At 40.4% G+C, this 17078-nt stretch overlaps 1 protein-coding gene across 1 annotated transcript in view; it reads left to right on the forward strand.

Moving 5' to 3' along the window:
* The first annotated feature begins 203 nt into the window (after positions 1-203).
* The window catches only part of ptprua (protein tyrosine phosphatase receptor type Ua), a 123733-nt gene continuing 106858 nt past the window's right edge, over positions 204-17078 (forward strand). Inside the window, exon 1 of the mRNA XM_070846305.1 lies at positions 204-252. The gene's annotated coding sequence lies outside the window, so the exon portion shown is untranslated. The remainder of the gene's footprint in view (positions 253-17078) is intronic.

The following is a 17078-nucleotide window of genomic DNA, read 5'->3' on the forward strand; positions in this document are numbered from 1 at the left end:
AGATTATTCACCTGGTGACAATCATGCTTTCCTTCACCTGTTTGCTACTAATAGTTATTAAGAAAGTGTACCAAGACCTGCAAGTTGAATATTTTTTCTTAATTTTTCTCATTCCTGCTGCAGCTGGCTGTACCTTTGATGAGGACTCAGACCCTGGCTTGTGTGAGTACCGCCAGGGCCAAGAGGACGACTTTGACTGGCAGCTGATCAGGACCTACAACTGGCCCCACCCGACCCCGGACCTCCTACGAGGTAGAATTCAACACCCCTCACAAATAAGGCTCCTAACGGAAGCAAATCCATCTTCATGCTCGGTACACTGTAAAAACATCATACAGAAATGTACTGGGATCAACGGATCTTTTGTCAGTAACTTGACACAAATGCACATGTTTCATTGATTTCAAGTTTCAAGAAACCTGCTGGGTGTATTTATTATGTTTTTTAAATCATGGTTGTTTCTCCTCATGATACAATCAGTGTTAACCACGATAAAGGTTAGTATCAAATTCCGTCAACTCGTTAATAATAGAATGTTATTTCTTTGTATTTTTTTATGAGAACAGAGTTTTAGGAGTTCATTTCTATTTCATAAGTTCAGTATTCATATTTCAAAATGCCCTTTTTCAAGCATCTGCTCAGGGCTGCTATGGGTCCTTTTAAAAAGTCTTAAAATGTTTTAAATTCACATTAACTAATAAAAAGTATTAAATAGTTGTAAATTCTGTTTGGGAAGGTCTTAAATATTTACTTGTTAAATGCTGCACACCTGGTCGAAACCTCACTCCAAGAAAAAAAAAAAAAAAAGCCTGAATATTTAATATCTAATGAAATCGGTTCAGACTAGAATTAAAATGCTTCTGCTATCCTGTGATGGTTTGGCTTCACTGAACATGTAACGTCTGCGGTCCGCTCACAGAGCCGCACAATGTTTTTTTTGGCTGTTTATATTTGCAAATGATGTCCCCTTGTGAGGTGGAGGGTCCGTCTGGACGGAGTGGAGGAAACTAGTTAGCCAATGCGAGACTCTCTACTTCCTCCTGTTTACTTCATCCATGACTTTAACCCTTTTCCCTCCACTGCTTCTGTTGATCTCCGGTATTTCAGAGTGAGTCTAGTCAGCTTGAATTGCTGATTTGCATCGTACAATCCCTCGCACATTCAGATTACAAATATGAGTAACGCTAAATAATGTGTTGGAAACATTGCAGGTAAATAATTATCCAACTTTGGACAAAAGACGAGCTGTAAAAAGTGGCGATCATCGGTCCAAGAACTAAGTTTCACACCAGTAAACATATTTGGACAAATGGTGATTCATCTAATTTAAAAGTTAAATGTAACTTGCTAATACATGTAGAGACCCTGCTGCTTTTATTTATTTTATAATTTATTCAAAATGTCTATAGTGAAATAAAAGTTATATCCAATACGATTCAGTTATTGTGAAAATGAATAATGAAATGTAATAATTGTTTCAATTATTGTTTCACTCATATATATAAAAATATAAGTATACAGTATATATATAACTTATATATACATCTTCTTCATAGGATTACTTATTTCATTACTTTTTTCATTTATATATTGAATATTTGGGGCTTTCATACAGGTAACTCTCATTTTAAAAGCAGCAGGGAAGCTTGTGTAATGTAAAAGTGTAATGTGTTTCACAGAGTACCAAAGCCCCAGGTTGACTGCACAAATGGAGCTGTAGTCTGCTTTATGTGCCACTGACCATGGTGCATAATGCACACCTGCTGCAGTGGAGCAGTTCACTCCGGATCAGTTGTGTACTGCGCACACATTGGACAGCTCTCATGCATGAAAAGCAACAGGTGGAAATGAACATTTGTTGAATATTTCAGGCACTCAGAATAAGTATCTTGTTTTTTTGCAGAAAATGTTTATGGGGGCTCATTTTAAAAGAGGAAGCGGCGCGATGTGTTTTTGTGACTGGAGGAAAGCAACGCACCAGGGGTGCACATGTATACAGGGTGGGATTTAGAAGGATCCATTATCAGACCTTATCATGGGCTGTTACTAACTGCTTAAGGCGAGGCACGGCAAGTTTATTTGCATAGCACCTTTCAACAGCACAGCGATTCAAAGTGCTTTACATAAGACATAAAAGGCATTAAGACAAGCCATAAAAGAAACAAAGGACAATAGAAAAAGACATTTAAATTGGATATAAAACAGGGAAATAAAAGATGAAAGTAAGCTGAAAAAGGATAAACAGTGTGAACATTGCAGTGCAGCAACAGTGTAAAGTATGAATAAATAGTCCCAGTGGTGAACAGGTTTGGTAGGGGAAGGACATTTATCTTTCAAAGTGTCGTGGACCTTTGATGAAAAAAGTTTAAGCACACTTAGATCTGTGCAGTAAATCACTTTAAGGGCTAAGCTTCCAGTCTGTCAGACCTTTATCAGAGCATACATGAAAACAACAATGGACAGGCAGGTAGAAATAACCAATCCCATTCCAATCATTGACAGCATGTAGATCTGCTGTGTTTACCCTGATGGCAGAGCTCTACCTCCTGGGAACTGTAGTTTGAGTACTAGATTTGGTACTGTGGCATACAAACGGGGGCCATGTCTGCAATAAATTACAAATTGAGAAAGAATTACATACAGAGGAAGAGCAATGAGGTGAGAGCGAAAGGAAAAAACGTGATAAACTTCCATACATGTCAATCAGCATGTCTGTGACACAGACTCGGCCTTTAACACCTCAACCAGAAGGTCTTGTTCGTTGTTTGTTGTTGGTAAACCTTTAACACCGTTTAAAACTGTGTGGACAAGAGAACAAAATGTGAATTTCAGTTTAGACAGGACTCTTTGCTCTGGTCGGGTTAAGGGTGATGTACTGTAGTGTTCAGGATGGTAAATACCCTCCATCAGACTGTATGCTCTCATTTTTGTTAACTCCAAATTTCCTCTAATGTGGCTCACACTTTGTTGGAGCAGACCTAAGTATTCTGGCAGTGTGTTCCAAAGCCTGAACGCTGCTACTCTGGACAATAAGGACTTCTGCCTCATAACATAGGAGCAGATCTTTTAAAATGAACAAATGAGGTTCCTCATATCCCTTTTAATAGCAGCAAATGCCCGACCACCCCTGACTTTTATAGTTTCAGGTTGATTGGTTGATTGTTTTTCTATCACCCCCAGTCCTTACCGCACCCTGGGTGTTGCTTTTCAGGCTACACACAGCTCACACAGTTTACCCTACCTCGTTGGTAGAGATTTTGTGGGCAGTATGTGACCAAGAGGAAGATCCCACACCCGCACTTCTGAAGCCAAAACCTCACCCTTGCCACCAAAAGCTTCTTTACTTTGAACCTTGAGCAGGACTTATATGCTTCCCCAGCATGGTCCTCAGATGGTGGAGGTGGTCCTATTCGAACGGTTTTTGCATGGCGTGGTAGCGATTAACTATTTGGCCATTGAACTTGGTCAGATGACACGTTGTATGAACTTGCCTGTGCTTCAGGAAGATGCCACTTGTTGTGCCACACAGCACATACAAATATAGAACCCTTAGACCTGTGATTCATTATTTTAAGACTATGTGGTACATTGGAAACTTGTTACCAAGGGAACAGGTATAAGTAGAGAACCGCATAGATGTAATCTCCAAGAGAAAGTTTACTTACGGTTAATGAGCCAGACTGATGGCCATACAGTTATCAACCCACGTTCCTAGTGTTGCACGCAGGTTCCTGAAGCAGGCATTCGGGAATAGATATTTTGTAAAAACAAACATGCACCACAGAAGCTCCATGTGTCTGAAGTTATTTACTATCTCATCTAGAAATAGTTATAAGCAAAGCTGTTTTGGTACAAAAACACATCAGAAAATAGCCCCACCAGTCTATAAAGCGGGCTTGCCGCAGCTTTTATGTGCTGTGCTGTTTTTCAGACGGTTCATTATAGGAACTCTGTGAATGTTCAGAATAAAATAATGACACATTTAATGAAAACAAATTTACTGCATACTGACTAGGACTGTTGTGCAGTGTTCTGTTATTATTAGAGGGAAACTGCAAGTTCAAACACCAGGATTAAAATAATTTCAGACCAATCACGGTAGGATAATTGTATGGGTTTGAATGGGGACATTCCAAAGAAAAGGAGCTACCGTACTGTATTATTACTGTCTCTGTATACATATAAACACTTAAACATCTATAAAAGAACGTGAATATTTTATTTCAAATGTTTGAGCATTGAAAGATCTATTTAATAGCAATGTCTCCAAAGTTTGATTTTGATGGACAACAACAAGGTAAAGAAGACTGAGAGGGCATCTCACAAGAGAAGTGATGAGGAGAGGACGGGGTTAAGCACAGATTTGGATCTGTCCATTAGACCCTGTCTGGATTTACTAACTTGTATCAAGATATATCCAGATTGTGTTTCAACCCAGCTGGGACTGACTGCAGTCCAGTTCCCCTTCACCTAGCATCAGAATGCATCTCAGATGCATCTCAGGGGATGCACTTGCGATTGGATTTTGCCTCCTGACTCACTTTTGATTTACAAGCAGTAAACTCTGACTCCGGCTAAACAGAAAAAAAACACACATTTGCTTGGCCGTGCAGCTTGTGAAAAGAGTCATGGTGACTGGCGGATATGTTGCCTCAGGGAGTCTGTGAACTTCATCACCTTGTGCCAAAGAAACTGCGGTTTGGAGTTTGTCTTGCTATATGCACAATACAGAGTTGACGACGTCGTCTTTCAGTTCAGACGGTGACACATTAGCGTTTACTACATCCTCTCAAAATGTGACATCAGATACGGAGACTGAATTGATTACTGCTATACACTTATGATACTTAAAAGAGTTCATAGATATGCAGCAGAGCGTTAAATTCAGAGTCGGTCTGTCTGTCTAATGACTAATCAATAGTTTTACATTAACACTACATCCAATGACTTTATGTGATGCATTCTTAAAATGTGATGATCCCTCAAACGGACTGCAGATGATAATTAACTATATGGCTAAATTAGGTGCGTTTACACGATGCCCAATTAATGTGCATCGTCCCTTCATGAATGAATAAATAAACAAACAGTTTTCACCTAGCTCTCCAGTTTTTCAGCTGTCTTAGCATATTGTTTGGGTTAAGCAGCTAGCTAGTTAACAGAGTGGAACGATTAGCAGATGTTTCCCCTAAGGAGTTCATGGAGACTAACGCAGACTGTTGTGCTGTTGCCTGTTGTGTTGAGGCTAATGCTGCTGTGCATCTCCTGTTACCTGCTCAGTACCAAACGGCACACAGACACGGTTAATGAGTGGGTGGAGACCAAAATAGAGCTAAAAAAAAAGAATATTTGCATTATATTCATCAGGTGGCCAGAAATTCAACCCAACAAGAATGTTCTTTGTGGCTACTAGATGTGTAAATACACAGTTTTGATGTTCATTATTTACATCAGTTTTGTTTTGTTTTTTGGTTTAGATTTTTATTTTTTTTTATGTTAAAATGGTTTAAAAGTCACTTTTTAGTTTAATTATTTAATCAGTTGAGAGCCACAAGTAAAGCTTTAATTCTATAATTTAGTCACATAGAGATAGACAGCCATTCACACTGGCATTCACACCTTTGGGCAATTTAAAGTTAACCTAACCTCCTTATCTTTGAGCTGTGGGAGGAAGCTGGAGTCGGGGGGGGGAACCCACTTGCTATGAGGTGACAGTGCTAAAAACTACACCACTGTTTAGCAGATTATTGTCATTATCCACTGATATATAAATCATTTTCTCAAATAATCCATAAATAAATTAAAATGAAATCATTTTTTTGTAATAAATGAAAATAAAATGGTTGTTTTACTGGACCATCAGTCCAACCCCAAGAAATTTCAATGTACAATCATATATGACAAAGAAAAGCAGCAAATACACACATCACTTTGCACATCAGTGGAGGTGAAATGAGGGAATGTTTAACATTTCTGTCTGAAAAATGACTGAAATGATAACATGTTATCAACATAGCTGCAGAGTCCATTTCTGCTTTTGAATTTCATCATGCCACCCATCTGAGCTTGTACCTCGTGAGATGGAGCTCCAGACGGAACCGTCTCACCCTCCCATTTCAGCAGCCTCTAGTAGCTGTGGTAAGATTAGAAGATGAAGCAACAAATACAGAAGTAGAAGTATAGAAGACGCTGATGAACAGTGATTACACGTGCAGTGAAATCACAAGTAATCACATCAGTTTCTCACTCGTGTGTCTTGAGGAAAGTGTGAACATGCTTTATTTTCCCTTCTGATTCAATGCGAGTAGATGTTGAAATGGACTTGGAGCCTACGTCTGCATACTCACCAGGTTTCCTCCGTGATCTATGCCAGACAATCTTATTAACTTGGATCCTGTTCCAATCATTAGCCTACTGACAGCTTGTTTTCAGTCCCTTGCTGCTTTTCTATTTACGTTTGTCATGCATCTACGCAGGTGGTCTGCTTTCAGTCAGCGCAGACGTTTTACATGCATGTTTATTTAAAGTGGTCTGTCTTTCTCAGGAACTTCTGTGCAAACATACATCTGAGAGGAAGACATCCAAATGTGAATGGTGCTGGTTTGGCTGCTGGCTCTGGTAAATTGTGGCAATTTGCGGAAGGAGCCGACAGATGTCCGGGATTTCATAATTCATTCGTAGTTATCAAGCGCTTGTTCCGCTGTTCCAGGCACAGCTCCCCCGAGGCAGGCTGGCTATGTTAAGGAGCTCTCTGGGATTGGTGGAGTCTAGCATGGGTCATTGCTGATTACACTTCCTGGTGTTCCTCGGGGGCCGGCAGTGCCACAAAGGCCGCTTTTCATCTTCTTTTCATCCATTAGAGAAGGGTCAATTTCAGCCAGGATGAGCACATGCTCGGATGACTTAGATGTTCCTCTCAGCTGCTGCCGGATAAGAGATGAAGATTTGATATATAGCCGTGTGAAATCTCATCATCAGAGGAACCTGTTGTGAGCCTACTTATGGGGGTCATACATAAACCATAGGCTGTGTCGGGGACTAGTGGCAACTGCTACATTAACATTATCCCCTACTACATAGTGCTCCGGCATCACCAGCCATCATCATGTTATTAATTCTGATAATATCATCCTTTTCCTCCAAATATTAATCAGAACCCTTGTCTGGTAATTGTCACAGTCATAGTACAAAAGAAATGATGAGCTGGAAAGATCTGAGAAATTGTTGTAAATGTTATAAATTGTTATGAATGAATCAATAGTATATTAGATAGCTATAATTAGCTCCAACTCTAACCAACCACGGCATTAAAATGCTACTATTACTTCATAGTAAGAGCACAATATACAGTGCTCTATCACTTGCTATTTTTCTGCACTTGAGTGCTTTTACTTTTGATACTTTAGATACAGTTTGATAGTAATACTTACATACTTTTACTTAATTGACATTTTCAATGCCGGACTTTTACTTATAATTGAGTATCTATGCAATGTGGTACAATGCTGCTAATTAAGTGAAGCATCTGAAGTGAAGTACTTCAGGTGGTGATTCATACAGTTGTTTGCAGCTCATATCAGCTGTTTAAATATACTGTGCTCTATTTTAAGCTTTAATGTGAGTAGTTATTGTGACTTAATTCACACCGTGGTATGTACTAATAGCAACTGATATGAAAAAAAGTATCATGGTGAAATGTTTTGCCCTATTTTAGAATGTTAATTATGGGACTGAAACATATATCCTCATCTGTACTGCGTTAATATGGAGTCTAGTGAGACACGTGCTTAGAGGTAGAGACCAAATATTTTGGAATTGGTCCAGTAGATCGCCTCAGCTGGCAGCCATGAAACAGGCTGCAATGGCTGCAGCATGATCCTTTGGGCCAGCAGTGTTGAAGTATTTCAAAGTAAGTCTTTTCAGCAACTGGCAGGCTCAGATTGTTATTTGAAGTGTCTGACAACATTATGGAGAGAATCTCTACAAAGACCAGCGCCTCCTGTGTTTTGCAAGGTAAAATTATTTTTGTCAATGGTGCCTGGTGGCATTAAAGAGAGCAATTTAATGGATGATTCTGATTAAACAAAAAGGATCTTACAGAAGTATCCCTGTAGGGATCCTTTCCTCAATGTTACCAGACACTTGGAATAACAATATGAGTGGCAAACAAAAGCACTTCTAGTGGACTGACTTTGTTGGGGCACAGTTGCCCCAGTGGACTATGTTGCAGCTATTACTGTTTTGCGGCTGTCGGCTGACACAATGTACTTCACCCATACCAAAACTTTTCTTTTTCATCTACCAGACTTTTCGATTGATGGATGGATGGATGGATAGATGGATGGATGAATCGATGGATGTGACCCAGGTTTAAAAATACTGGAAGCTTGTTAAGCTTCTATGTGTATTTTTCTTTATTTAATATTGCGTCAATATGTAATACAGGGAAATGTAATTGATTTGCTGTCAAGGTGTAAGCAAAACACGCCGTCTTTGTGGAAATATTGCTTCACCTGTTCGCTTCAAATGTGAAGTCAGCTTTATGGGTTACGTTTTCACACAGCAATGAAAACAGATCTGTCTATTCACCCCTCTCATTTATCCTGCAGCTCAGGAAAATATGCAAGGTCAGAGTTTTCCAAGAGGACCTCAGAAGCAACACTGCAAATATATGTTTTACCTCGAGTTTTTCCAAGGGCTTTAAATTCTTTCAGAGACGCTAAAGAGACTGCAATTGAGACAACAACTTAGTTTATTGGGCACTAGCAGCTCAATAGTATTGATCTGCGCCCACCAGCCAGTGGAATACCAATGACATGAAACATTGCAGCTAAAAAGGAACATGTTACGCCCCTCAGCTTTCCAGTGTTTTTCTCCACAGCGTTTGGTCTCTCGGCCTGCTTGTCACCGTCGTAATGCGTGATGTGAGATGCCGTGGCTCAGCGTCCGGATCTGTGTGGGAAGGCGGACACGACTGCTTCACATTAAAGAGTGTTTTCTGCCATTTATCTGATAGTAAGATTGAACATGATTCTGCTGCACTGGTGCAGACAAAGCAGATTCAGAGTCGCTTGAAGGAGATTTTATTGAAGTTGAATTAAATTGAACCCACAGAGGACACCTCAGAAAATAGACTATGTTTCAGTCGATATCACCACAGGGTCCCTTTGAGAAGTGGCAACACCTGCAAAGGTTGGTCCAGATTACTTTCTCAAATGTTGTCCCGCATAAAAACTCACCCTTTCTTAAACATTTCTTAGATGGCACTGAACCCCAGGTGCAAATGGTGGATTTTATGCATTTTCTCTACATCATTTGCGTTTTGTTTTCTAATTAAAAAGTGGCTGTCAGTTAATTTAATTCCAGTTTAATCAAGCACACTCAGCCAATAGCTGGTCTCTGGTTACTGCCAGTATGCGTAATTACCTCATTTTGTTCAGACAATCATTTTCAGCTTGATAAAATGTAGCCACACCTGTAAATCACAATGAAACGCCCCACTGCTCCACATGAACTTCATGAGAGAGGCCAATCTGGAAAATGAGGGTAATTATCACTGCAGTGGAATAATCCTTTAAAGGCAGTGCATTAATTGAGTGTTGGTGTTTTTGCAGATAGCTCATTGCTTCTATATTGTCCATATGCAGCTACCTCAATGGGAACACGTATTCTAGTCTTGAGGAGAATGAACCTTTTCACATCCCAGCAGCAGCGGCGGCGGCGGCGGCAGCACCGTCATCACGGCAAAGAGGTGATGTCTGCTTGTAGATTTCTTCAAACAGACAGCCCTGCCATTTCAATCAGAGACAGAATGCAAATATCATGAAAAAGTCACCATTAAAGGCAGCTGTGAATGCTATTCCAACAGTGGTCCAACATGCACACAGCTCAGTAAAGTTCAGTAAAGCTAAGCAGACTTCAGAGGCTCTTCGCCCGTCAAACTTCCCTCTTGGGGTTTGAACATGATGCTCATTTGCTGAGGAGAACTTCAGACCGTTTAAGTCTTCTTGCCACCACCCTCGGCCCTGTCTCCTGTCCCTGCTCTGCTTGGCTTTTTTTTCTCTCCTGAACACTGCTGGCTTTGATGATCCGGAGCACAGAGTAGAGAAACTAACTAGAGGAGGCAGAATGACTCTTTGCATTTAAATGGCACATTAACAGAGAGCAGTTTTCTCTTGATTGAATTTCCCAGCATTGGAAGGTCTCTTGTCGCCGAGGTACAGTAAGGTAATCCTGAGGGGTCTTTTCATAAATACAGGTACCAGACAGACAAGGGTATAGATATAGGTATACCTGTTCTTAGAGACAGCGCTGCAAATCCTTATTGCAAGCTATCAAGGCGGGTGGGTGACCAAGCTCGTGACACAGGTGAAGATGTCTTCCATTTGTTGTGTTCTCCTGTTTACTTTTTAACCATGACTACATATTTCCCTTACATCAATCGACAATGCGTAGCCAAAGTAGTTTTTTAACCTAAAGCTTTCTCTAACCTAGGTGTAGCACATTTGCTAAAACCCTACACGATATTTTTGATTTTCTTTTGACCCTAGGATGCATTAACTGGTCATTCTTAGAAGTGCTGGTAGGCAGATGTTTAAATTTTGGACCATAGTCTGTTGAAGAGAAGTAGACAAGTGAAGTCAATGCCAAAGTATCTGAAACCCACATTCTTTCTAATGACCAGCAGGGGGCGACTCCACAGGCTCCAAATAGAATTCCGGTTGTATGGAAGTCTATGAGAAAATGATATGTTGTACTTATTTGATAAGTTTATGGTCTCAATCCCTAGTTTCAAGTCTTTTTCAATACAAGAGGATGTCGATTTAGTGAATATTGGTCCCATTTAGAAAATATACGATAAAGCAGGACATGCTTTAGGGCAGGACTGCCTTGTGACTAACCAGTCAGAGTTGAGTCATACCTAAACCTAACCAGTCAGAGGCAGATCTTTGTGGAATCAATTGTCACTTTTGGCTGACGGTGACGGAGAACTGGAGGCTTCAAAGTGACTGTCCACAAACCAATGGTTGATGTCATGGTGGCTACGTCCGCTTCTTACATCCATTCCATGCTTTGGACTTAGTCAACAGACATGTGGTATTGAGCTCATCTCGCTTTCTGCCAGAAAGCAAATATTTAATCTATTATCATATATTTTTACATATTATTTCCTTCCCGCGGTGTCAAAAACTATTCTATTGACCAAACAGGCCAAACAAGCCCTTAACCACAGAGGTAGCGGGTAGTCATGTGAATTATGTGCAGAACAATGAACATTTCATCGTGTTCAGAACAGCAAATGATGCTTTTATGGACTGGGTGGTTGCGTCAGGTTTTGGCTGACATTAATTGGTGTCACAGACAGCAGGAGAAGGACAAATGTTACTCACTACTCCGTATGATACTGGAAATCTGGAACCTTTTTTTTGAAATAGTGACAAGTGACATTGCAATTCTTGGTTCATCTGAAGTTTCAAATTTACTTTCTTTTATCAGACTCTGGGGAAAGTTGAAGTTACATAAACCGTGTGTGTGTGTGTGTGTTTGTGTGTGTGTGTGTGTGTGTATGTTGGGTGAGACTGACAGAGCCCACTAAATACCACCAGCAGACCATAGACGGACTGCAGAAATGAAAACAGGATGAAAAAAAGAAAAATGCTGAAGGAGAAAAGGCGATGTATTGCGGGGAGATTCAGGAGAGATAGGCTGAAGGCAAGCGATACAGCTTTTTTTTTTTTTTTTTTTTTATCAAAGTCACCAGAATTTTCCATGTGGAACTTTTACCAGCCTGTTGCTTTCTTATCCTCTTGTGGCATGTTGAATGATAAAGGCTCAGGACAAACAGTGAAATTGCTCTCTGCTCTAGAAGAAAAGTGACGATAACGAAGCCATCTAAAACTCCAGTCCTCCGTCGCTAAAACTCGACCCTGAGCACCACAAGGAGGAAAATGCATGTTTTTTTTTTGTTTTTTTATTATTCTGGCGAATCAGCCGCATGTGCATGATGCTATAGAAATGATGCTGACAGCTCCTGTTGATTGGGTTATTATGCTGCTAGACAGAGATGTGATTAGGCGGGTTCCATCTGATTCACTATTGTCTTTGGAGAACTGCCGCTGACCACTATAATCAATTGATTCAATACGAGAGATCTTTCAGTGGCGCGTCAACATAATACAACTACGTTCTTGAAGCAAATTAAAATGCAAGCAGAATAAGAAATCACTTGCGAGCTTTGACAAGCAGCCGAATCTTTTTTCCCCCCCAAGTGCACCGTCTTTTATAAATATACACACCCAATGAGAAAGAACAGGCTGTAATTGTAGAGGTTAATTTTTATTCTAAATCCCAAATAGATGTATCCCATCTGTGCACCTTTCAACTTTGACAACTCCTAGCTGCCTGCTCAGTGATTTTATTGTCTTTTTCCATTCACCACGTCATGTTCAATCACAGGCATGGGTTGGCATTTTAAATTAAGGTGCCCATTTTGTCCTCACATCCTGCGGGGGATTACTCTATCTCAGCAGCAGGTATGACAATTATGTGCACGTTCCTCTGTAATTAACATGACTTTAATGACAGGCCTGTAAATAGAGGACGTGTGAAGCTGGTCACGTCATTAGAGCGAGAGGCAGCAATATTTTGTCAGTGACAGGACTCAGTCCATTGGCGGAGGGATGGCAGCTCTCCTCCATCTGACTCACCCTATTAAGATGGACCCAGGTGCCATGTTGACATCCTTTTTGTTGTCGGCATGCATTGAATCATGGGGATGTAGGGCGCAGGCTTTTCAGAGAGCTTGTCAATGCAGCAAGCTTTTTTCCGGTGGGGGGTGGCGTTTGCCTGTAGATGTTTGTGTTTGTGTCACAAAAATATTATATGATGATACATCCAGTAAGATTTTGCCATAGTGTTTATGTGTGGTGCTTTTCGATATTGTTAGTGTATTAGTGCATTAGGGCATTTTTTCTTAATAGTACCCTTAATAGTACCCTTAATAGTACTGGTACTTATTCACTATATTAGCCAGAAATAAACTTTTATTTTCAATCCCTTCCTTTAACAATTTCTGTAGTTAATTTCCAGATTATTATTATTATTATTATTATTATTTGATTATTTTAAGATATTTATTAGTACTGTGATAGAAAATAACATTTACTGTAGTAATTTCAGAGGATGATCCAATGTGCCTATCTCTATTAACCAATGAGCTAGCTTTAGCGTTAGACAGCTGTTTTTTTTTGTTTTTGTTTAGTTAGCCATCTATTTTTGTTTTATTTTATCTTAGTGTTAGCCAGTTAACCAGCCTGCTGGTTGAATTGATATCTGCTTTCATAATTTTCTGTTTCAGGTTGAAACAGAATGTTTTATTTGACTGGTTTAAACATTTATAATGCTGCTAATTTTGTCTGTTGAAGTGAAATAAACTATTATATGCATGTTATATAGCTTAGAGACTTAGAGCCAAAACACAGCATGGTGTCCCAAGAAATCTGCGCTTTGCTACTTCCCTGAGTTTAATCTTAACTTTCTTTTTGCTGCAATGAATGCTATTTTCTATCAAGTGACACTACAGGTAAGTGTTAGTGCATGGTTAGGTAGCTACAGTATGGTATATTACATACATTAGCATGTGATTGTTTTCTTCAGATTCACCATTGATTGAATATTCGGCTTGTATATCGAAAATATATGAATAAAATCAAAAATCGGAATAAAAATGAATAGAAAAGACTTAGCAGTATGAACAGCACTTCACAAGCAGCTGTCCATGCGCCAAGCACCTCCAAAATGGCTGCCAGCATGTATGTTAATGTCAGCTAAAACCCACGCCTGGTGTCCTCAAAAAAACTTTGCTCCAGTTTTTTTGTGCCTGCAAGTGTTGCTCTTGAATCCTATGCTAACAAGGGGGTCAATCGCAGCGCCCTCTCTAAGCTCCTTCCAGTTTATGAAAGGCATTTAGAGTGGATTTGCATTATTTATTAGCTTTGACTATGCCCTTCAATGTTTGCTTGAGCTTTTAATACCTGGTATTAACAGCATGTTGCACCGCAAGTGACTCTTCCAACAAACAGGTCCCGCTGCTCCAAAACAGCCTCTGCTCTCTCCCACCACCAGTGATTATTATAAGGCTGCTCATGCTCCCTGTTTACTCCTTCGTGTGCTCTCACTACTTTACTTTATCTCTCCCCTCGCACATCGGTTCGGCGCGTACACCCACAGCCGCATCACAAATGTGTTATTTGTTATTGCCGCTGTTTTGCAAATCTAATCATGAAAGAAATGTAACAGGTTAAGAACACTTTAAAATAATACTGGTTAAAGAACACCTTAAAATAGATGCACCTTTTGTTCGCTGTTGATCTTAATACACGCAGGAATCCAGGTGTATTTATGGTAACAATGTTGTGGAGTTAAGTATACAATTTAAGTGCAAATTAAACTCTATGTGGCATAAGTCAAGAGTTTTGGGTGGAAATCGTGAGTAAGTGCCGACCTCCTTATGTTATTTTTACAGCGTGATGTTGTGGCTAATGGCTCATATTCTGATTAAGGTCTTACTCAGGTTAAGCTGCTTACTTGCGTGCATTTCCATACCCTGTCCGCAAATATCCCTGCACACCTGAATTAATAAAACAGTTCCAACATCACTTTAGACGTACTACTTACAAAGGCAGCAACAAACATGATAAGCTCTCTTAGTATTTGAAAGTGCATGTTTAGGTGTGTAATAACTAGGATTACGGCGACAGCGAGAGTAAGAATGTGAATATTTCATGCTCATGCATTGAACTTTTTTTATTATTAACTATTATTATATATTACTATATAATAATATAATAAATACTATATATTATCATCGTGTCATGTGGACGTCGGTGGGCTCTTGTAGCCTACATGAGGTGGAGTAATCCTGTCCGTTCATCTCATCAGGAACATTTTTGTCCCACTCTGACCATAAATGTATCCTTAAATGTCCTAAATGATGAAAGAATACGAACATGGTGTCATCTAAGGCCCGTAATAGTTGTATTACCTTTGGCTCTCCTGTATACCCTTTCACCCTAAGACGAACCCCTGTTTCTCTCTATGACACCTGTTTTTCTTCCTCCTGCTTTCTTCTGCCCATTCTCTCTAATATCTCTTTCTTCTATCCTCTGTTTTTTATTCCTTTCTTCGCCCCCCTCTCCTTTTCTCCTCCCCCTCCCTCAGGTGCTGACAGGCTATCTTTAGGAAATATTTCCATATCCCCTCGCTTGCCTCACTGTCTCACTGTCAGTGTAATTGATATATTATATATTATAGGTGCCAGAGTTAGGATGAGTCATTTGCATATAATGGGCTGATAACTGATGTAATAATGAAAGCCTAGAGCCGTGCGCAGGAAGGATGAGGCTTGCGAGACTAATGACCATTTAAATAATGCACAATAAGTGATATTTTCCAGCCAGATCAAAACCTCTGGAGCTTTGTAGTGAGCAAAAGTAGAATACACAGGAAATCTACAGTTTCACTGAACTGCAGAACAAAGCCAAAAACCTTCAAAGAACTTTGCTAAGTCCGTAACTCCTTTAACTAGCTCCTGCTGAGACCTCAGGACGTCTGACCCCTGGTCCTGAATGACCCAACTCAAACATTTTAGAACTATCAAAACTGGGAGACTTACTTTTCATGCCCAAAGGTGTCAGGAAGGAGGCAGCCACAATAGCAAATTTGCAAACACTTTGAACTTGAACATGACTGAAGCTGCTACAAGTAATTTGATGACCGTGGCGTCCTTCGGGCTGCATTAGTAGTAGTATTTTTGGCCTACATCAGCTGTCGCGAATGCGCTGCTCGTGCCGTGCTGCAATTTTATGTCTTAATTACAACCACAGTGAGCCGAAACGTATGTTTTTTTTTTTTTTTTGCAAAACAACATATTTGCAACAAAAGCTTTGCCAGATTCGAACAAAACAGTGACATCTCATGCTCAGTCACCCACTGTTCATATCACACTGTGTGTTTGCAACAGAAAATGTAATTAGACAAACAAATGTGGAGAACACTGTTCTAGTAACTGCACCGAGGCACTAATGCACTGCAAACGTCATGCTTTAGCACTGCCAGCAGGATTTTTGTGACAACTGCACATGGGCTAATAACCACCGACCCTGTCATGGTGGTGAAGCAGCTATGTCTGGAGGGTGCGAGTGTGTGTGTGTGTGTGTGTGTGATGTTAATGTTGATACCCGTCTTGTCTGGTAATTAAACAGACATACTTCTGTCAGTAAAGAGCAACTTGCCTTAACCCTGACTCAGCCGACTCAGCTGCTCCCACACTGGGTGAACCAGCTGCCTCCGGCCTGTCGGCTTCATTTCACCTCATTCCTCTCACATCACTCAGTGGCATTCCCTATTTTGGGTGTCATGTCAGAGAACTTCTCTTAACACGTCTCCAAATACATGACCGAGTCCTTGAGTGATTCCCTGTCCCCGCTTCATATGGACACTTTCTATAACCCCCGTGCTTTCACCACTCCCCCGCCCCCCCGCCCCGGTGACCGTTAGGGGTATTCCCCTCCTCAAACTCTGCCATTCTAATGTTGACATTCCTTTCCTTTTATACCGTCTCCACAGAAACGCTCAGCTGTCTGATACACTTTTGTTTCGCCTTGCTCTTCAGTCCTTGCCGTCTTCAATGCAGTGGCCCATCACTTGGCTTTCAGGCTTGGCGAGCACACAGTATGAGTCTGTGCGCTCTAAGCATTAGCCTTTGTTCACACTGACAATAGCACTCTGGCAGAATAACGCAGGAGCCGCCGCGTTGGTCAGGACTGTGAACCTCTGACCCCCCCTTCAAACTCTGAAATATAATATTTTTCTTTTGTTCTTGAAAAGTCAATGCATTAGTCATTGGTTAATCCATCCACTTATCCAGGTCTAGGTCATGTTAATTAAATGAATTATGTCATTAGGAATTATACTGCTGGCAAGAAAAGAATGATATTATAGTAGACCATTTAGGTCCCAACTGGTTGGCATGACAGGCGTTACACTTCAAACGTTACAGCGTAACGTTACAAAGGTCT

Source organism: Pempheris klunzingeri, chromosome 16, assembly GCF_042242105.1.
Source record: "Pempheris klunzingeri isolate RE-2024b chromosome 16, fPemKlu1.hap1, whole genome shotgun sequence".
NCBI classification, from domain to species: Eukaryota; Metazoa; Chordata; class Actinopteri; order Acropomatiformes; family Pempheridae; genus Pempheris; species Pempheris klunzingeri.